Below are 7145 nucleotides of genomic sequence, written 5' to 3'. Positions count from 1 at the left end.
ATAACCCTTCAGATTGACGCAGAGGAATTCAGAAGTCACATACCTGGTTCATGGACTTCTTTAAAAGGGAAGTAGCAGGGAAGAAGATGCAAAGAAAGATAAGAGAATTAGAGCAAGAAACAGAGGATAATTAAAAACCCTTACAATTTTCTTTGCCAAGGTTGTGGAGGGGGTGTTAAAGGGATAAAAACCATTAATAAGATTAAGTGAGAAATAGAGGGCACATGTGAATGTCAATTAGAACTGTGGAGAGGAAGGGTTGTTTGAATATAAAAATGCAGATGCCTAACATATAAATTCATAATGTTATAAAGCAAATGCCACTGTAGCCTTTGGCTGACAAAAACATGACTTGCATTTAAATTAAGTCCATTACCCATAAGTCTGAATGTGCAAAAAAGGGTATAGACAACCTGCTCTTATTCATGTGCATAGAAATCCCAGCCACTGTGGAAATCAATGGGCTCTGAGGAGCTGGCATTGATTTTCTTGGTGCCCAGGATTTCACCACTGGTACATAGGGCTGCACACCAGTGTGGGAGGGTGAGTAGGAGCATGTTACTCTCTCCAACCTGCAGGATAAAACATCCCATGGAAGCCTGGCTGGGCAAGCAGAGAGGGGCAGGCGGAAGGGCATTTGAAAGGTAAATGGGTTTGGGCTGCCAGGCTGATGCTTTAAGAAGCATGACCTTCTATTTTGCCAGTCACAGAGATTGTCTTCCCAGATCTGGACCTTAATTCCAGTTACAAAATCAAGTTAAAATGCAACCCTGCCACTCTTATTTTTGCATAATGCACATTAACCCAGAAACACGCCAACAGTTCTGGAGAAAGCACACACTACATCTTTTCTCAAATATGCTCCAACCAAAATTATGCCCCTTAGTCCAATCCTTACCTTAATAGTAAAAACTAGGTGTGACAGTGTGCCACTTGTTGAAACACTCACGACTTTGGGTGCAAGCCTCCCCACATCTCCATACACTGCTGCAAAAGGGAGCTCTGTCTCTGTGCAGTGGCAGGGGAACTGGGGGAGAGGTGCACCCAGCTGAGGGGCACAGTACTGCCTCAGGACATGGCTGTCCCACCTCTGAGCCTGGGGCGTGCCACAGAGGCAATGCTTTGAGGAGCACTATCCCTGTACCAACTGGTGTCCATACAAATAGCCTGGCTGGAGACATCAGGTGCTGGGCAGCACATGAGCAGTGCCCAGCCTGTGCCCCAGGCATTGTTTTAAATAGCTGTTAGTACTCATTACTCATCACACCGCGCATCCTCTGAGAGCAAAGCAACCGTGCAGAGGATATTTTTTGCATCGGCTCATCTTCAACCACCTCCAGAATTCCTGCACGAGTTACCACTCCAGACAGAAACAGAGGAATTCACAAGTCATGGCACATACCTTCCTCATGAGCTTTAGCGTGTGGGAAGAGTCACAGAGCAAAATGCAAAGGAGATGAGAGCGTTAGGAGCATCAGAACCACCTTTCACTTGGGCAAAATGGAGCGGGGGGAAAGACTAAGACTACGTTGCAAGGAAATAAGATGAGTATGGATACCAAAAGCAGTGATGGAAGTGATGGTGCAAATGGTCTGAGATATTAAAAACATAAAGCTGATTTAAGCAGCCGTATCAGATGATATTTGTCTTATACAGCCATTCTTGCAGTCCTGCTCAAAGCCAGGAGCAGCACGCTGTTTCATAACCCTGATGCTTTACCAAATGGATTTACAACCTGAGGCCAGCAGGTTTTGGGTAGCTGCAAGCACTGCCATGAAACAGTGGCCTATAAACTCCATTATATGAGCAAGAATACCATCTTTAATCATTTGCAAAGCTAAAGCATCAAATTTATCACCACTTGCTTTATACCATAGAGTTTAAGCTGAAAAAAAGATGTGTGGAAAGGCTATTGTAAGAATATCAGCCAATCATGAGCATTTCTGCATAAAGTCTGCAGGCCAGATCCACCCCAAATGGTCCAAAATAAGCCTGCCAAGGAGACCCAACCAATCTCAGAGTAAAGGCTTTTCAACATTCATCCTTCTAAGAGGTTTACATTTCCCAGCACTTTTCAAGCTTTTATTTCATGCAACAGTTACCAGGTACATCAGCAGTACATTCAATGTCAAGACAGAACGTGACAGCAGACAGTACAAAAAACAAAGTGGTGGCAAGTTTTTTCTGTATTAATATGCTTGTTTGTAACTCCTGTTTCCTTTTGCCATCTTATGGTTTGCTGGCTAAGCCAAAGCTTACTCTTAAAGACAAGAATTCAGGAGTCATGTCACATACCTTCCTCCTGAGCTTCTTTAGGTGAGAACAGCCACGGACAGGATGCAAAGGAACATTGGGAGAAAGACATTGTTACATAAGCTGCAATAGGCTGAAAACCTTTCATAGGTTTTCTGCTCAGGGGGAAGAGTTTTATCCCAGTAAAGAACATGCTAATGGTCAGGAGGGGAAAAGAATTTGAGGCACCTGTGGCCGGGAAACAACTTCACCATGTGAAGGGAAGAAGCAAAAAATATATCAGAGAGGGAAAATCTCACAGCAAGCTCAAATATCACGTGCTGGAATTTCTCTCTGGTTCCAGTTTTAGAGGCCAGCTCCTGCCCTGGCCCAGATGGGCTTTGTGGTGAGCCCTGCACGGGGCAGGGGTGGCAGAGAGGCCGGGTTACCCCTGAGCCCACTCTGCTGGACCTCGCCCTGAGATTATTCCTGTGTGTTCCAGCAGCAGAGCCCGTCACAGAGGGGATGGACAGCAAGGACAGCAGAGGCAAAAAGGCAAAGTAACTGGTACTGCTCCTTTGCACCACCCTTGAGGCCCCACCACCACCAAGGAGACAGCAGGGAGCAGTTTGGAAGCTGATGGCACGTACCTGCTGGAGGAGCTTCGTCAGGACGTGGCAGGAAGCAAAAGCAATGAGATGGAAAATGAGAGCAGTTAGACTAAAGATTGTGTGAATGCAACAGAGGGTTTAAAAAAAAAAAGCACAGGATGTATGAAATAAGGAAACGGAGGAGGGGATGAAATGGAGACAGGTGACTAGAGCACACACAGATACAAGAAATGTAAAACCGTCTGGACCTGGATGCTGTAAAAACTCTGCAAACTGCTCAGGGTGGGTCTATCGTGGCACTACAGACAGGTTTACCCCTGTTTAAAATATGCCCATAGTGCAAAGCTTTGCAAATATGGAACCAACACACCCTTTGGCTCCTTGCACCTGGAGCACCACAGCCCAAACCTCTCGAATGCAAAGGGTGAGTTTCTTTCCAGCCCCTCTTCCACCCTGTCTGTGCCACCTTGCCAATGCTGTGTGCAATGTGGGGAGCCAGCTGGGGTCATTTACCAGCATCTGCACGGTTATAATTCTGCTGTATTATGTATATTATATATCATATTATATGTTATAGCTTACAAACTTATTACATATATGATATATTTTATACATAATATGACATTATAGCATATGTACATATACAACATATATAAGCATATATTTTACCACAGATGGATTTTGACTTCAAAATCCATCTGATCATGATCTGCCAAGCTATGTAGGAGAAACCAGTTGACACCTGATGGAAACCTTTCTAGGCAGACCCTAGTTATTCCATGGCACACAAATACCCAGGGCTAAAAATCAGCCTCAGAGCATGTTGTTTTGGATAAAGGGATGGTATCCACATTTTCTGTGCTGCTTCCTCCCCAAAACTGGAGCAGAGGTGTCTGCACAGATACTCAGGGATGTGGGGTACCCTCAGTGAAATTTGTGCAAAGGACAAGAAAAGCCCTCTGCAGATATAGTTTGTCCCAGCATCTTTTTCTTCTCTCTTGCTTTCTTCTACCACCTTGCAAAATCAAGGTGCACATCATCCTGCTGGTGCAGGAACCAGCAGGGCTGAGAAGCTGCTTCACCTACCTTCTTCCTGAGCCTCTTCTGTGGGTGGGAAACATCAGCAAAAGAAATGGGAGGAGAAAAATTAAAACAGGAAATATGTTATTGGAACATTCCTGGGGTTTGCCAAGCTCCCAGGCCATTATGGGTAAGAATACACAATGATGGAATTACAGGGTGAGAGAGAATTAAAAATAACATTTTTATGGGCACATTATGGGGTTATAAATGTTACTGAAATATGGGAATATGACCACAAGTGAAAACCACATAAAAAGGCATCCAATATGTTATTTTTTATTAGAGCTGGCTAAAATACCCCAAACCCAAACTTTGGTGAATTTTTAACCAAAAATAAAACTGTTGCCTTTTTTTTTTTTTTTTTTTGCTTTACATAATTTTCTCATATGGTGAAAATTTTCACCAATATTTATCAATTTTTGAAATTACAGACAAATTCATTCCTGAATTTTACCATAAGAATATAAACTTTGCAGGGGGTCTCCCTCCCTTTAAATTACTCATTTTGACACAATTATGCCAAAAATAAGTCAAGCAGTTCAGTAAAAAAGGTATAATAAAACAAATATATATATATGCTTGTTTTCATATACATATATGCATATACACACATATATATTTATGTGTGTACATTATATACATTTTTATACGTATATATCTATGCATTTTTTTCTTTCATATACATAAACGTTTTGATTTGTTTTTTTTTTTTTTTTAATAAATAAGAAAAAAAATTTAATAAGATGGGCCAGATTTCCTACCAGCTCAATAAACAACATCAATGTCCACTATTGCATTGATGTCTGTGGCTCAAGACAGAGTCCTGACACTGGGTGTGAAATATTTGATCTGGATTTCTTTACACACATTCTCCCTGCACACTGAGAGAGAAAGAAAGCAGAAGCCATGTCACATACCTTCTTCCTGAGCTTCAGGTGGCAAGTGTCATGGAACAAGAAGCAACAGCAAGCAGGAAAATGAAAACAGAAAATTGTTAGAAACTGATGTTGGGGTGAGCTAAGGTCTGGAGAAAAAAAGGTGGTTAGAAAGTGATGGAGAAAAGTTATATGGAAAAGAAATGGATGACATCAGAAAGAGACACAAAGGTCAAGCAAAAGTATGGAGCAAAGAGAAGATACACCTCAGAGGAGCCAGACATGCAGATTAAAAAGAAATTCACCTGCCTATTAATGTCATATCAGTCATTAAATTCTTGAAAACAAGAAGTAGACAGTTAGGGAAGAAAGAAGAAAGGAAAAAAATGCTTTTCCTTTAAGGAAGACTTGTCTGTAGGAGCTACACCCTTTGCTTGCTCTTTTGATATTTGACAAGACGTAAAGGATGAAGCATGAAAAATGCCTTCAACCTTCCTGGCTCTGCCACTCTATGCAGGACCAGAGAGACAGATGATGACTGAAGGCAGCTCTACAACCTATTGAGCGCCTCTATTTTCCTTTTCTTTTTTTGATCCCTTGATCCCTTCAGAAGCAATGCCAGGAGAAATAGTTACTTATGGACAATGTACCTTATAGCAGAAACACAACTCTCATTATGGCCACAGTTGCACCTCTGTTCCCACCACCACTGATGGGAATTTACCTGTTGCAGCAACTTAGAGGAATCCATTAAAAAAAAAAAATGCTCTGCTGTGTATAAATCCCCAAAATGGACATTCCTACACAGGCACAACTCTCTGTCTCTGAGCTGGTCTCATACCCTCCGTGTGCAAATATTCCACCTCCAGTAAAGGGTTTTCCTTTTGACACCTTAGAAGATGCCTTGGGCACTAAGGGCAGATCCTGGGAGGCATTCCAAGAGTTTGGCCCTTAGCTCTCTTCCAGACACCTTGGGAAAATGAAGGATGACAACTGGCATCTACACTTGCCTGAACTGAAGCCAGTGTGTCAAAAGTGCCCAGCAAAGACAGTGATACATCTCCAAATTATCTTCTCCCTGCTGCCTACAAAAGGTGAAACAACTTGGGTGAGAAGGATTTTTCATGCTCCATCTTTCCAGATCAGCACTCTGTGTCTCACAGCTTGTCAAATCACATTTTGCCAGCTAAAGGCATGGTAAGAAACTTCATCTTTGCCAGTTGGTTCTCTGCCTTGCCTTTTCCATCCTCAGCAGTGCCCTGTGGGCTGCTCCTCAGGAGCTGGACAACCTGCTCTTCTTTTCAGTTTCAAAATTTAAATGCAATCTGTGGACACTGCCAAAATGAGAATGGCGGGAGTTCACCAATGATATGTTATGGGGGATCTGCAGTAGTCCCTGCTCTAAAAAGCTCCAAGCTTATGGGCAGATGAGCCCCCAGCCTGTTCACCATCCCCTCATACAAACACTCCATTTCACTGTCACATGAAGGCTCTGCACACTGCAGCCCCAAGAAACTTGATTGTTTTTTTGTTTTCCAACTGGTTTACTGATCAAGTGTTTCAGATCGCCTTTAGCAGCAAGCACCAAAGAGAAGGGTGAATGTAGACAAGAGAAAAGCAGGACCAAGAATCAAAGAAAGATAAATTACGTTCCGCTTTTTTTTGTTACCTTCTTCTTCGTACTCCTCTGCATTGAAATGGGAGAGGGGGGAAAAAAGCAGACAAATCAACCATCAGCCTTGACACATCAGTAGGACATTACCCATGGCAGAGCCCTCTGTGCTCACAGGGATGCTGGGCAAGATGGTTTCTGAGAAGCCACTTGCAAACCAGCAAGTCAAATAATAGATTAAATGACTTTGAAAATAAAAAAGTAGTTATAAAAAGGGGAAGAAGATAATAAAGTATTGGATTTTTCCTTGGGCAATGGAGACTCAAGGTTAGACGTGCATTAGAAGGGAAAAGGTAGCAGAGAGGCCCTCTAAATATAAGAAAAGTGTTTATTGCTTATAAACATTGTGGGGATTTATGTTTTAAAACCAGAATATACTACACATACAGAAGCTTCAAAATGAATTGCCAGCAGATGGCAGTGCCCTTACAAAAACTAGCAGCGTCCCCTCCCGCCAGGGCATCAATTTGGGGCTGAAACCCCACAGGCTGCCCGCAGCACGGACACGGCCAGGGTGCCACAGGTATTGTAAAAACCCCAGAAGCTGCTGACAGTCAGACAGACAGGAGCACAAAAAAGAAACTTCAGATTTGTCTAACCATACCAGCTGGCACAGCCAGCAAATGTTGCAGGCTTGCACAGAAGCAATTACAGACAGATTTAAGACTTACC

The sequence above is a fragment of the Passer domesticus genome, chromosome 6 (assembly GCF_036417665.1).
Source record: "Passer domesticus isolate bPasDom1 chromosome 6, bPasDom1.hap1, whole genome shotgun sequence".
NCBI classification, from domain to species: domain Eukaryota; kingdom Metazoa; phylum Chordata; class Aves; order Passeriformes; family Passeridae; genus Passer; species Passer domesticus.
The sequence above is the reverse complement of the archived record's forward strand: the minus strand, read 5'-3'. Positions refer to the sequence as shown.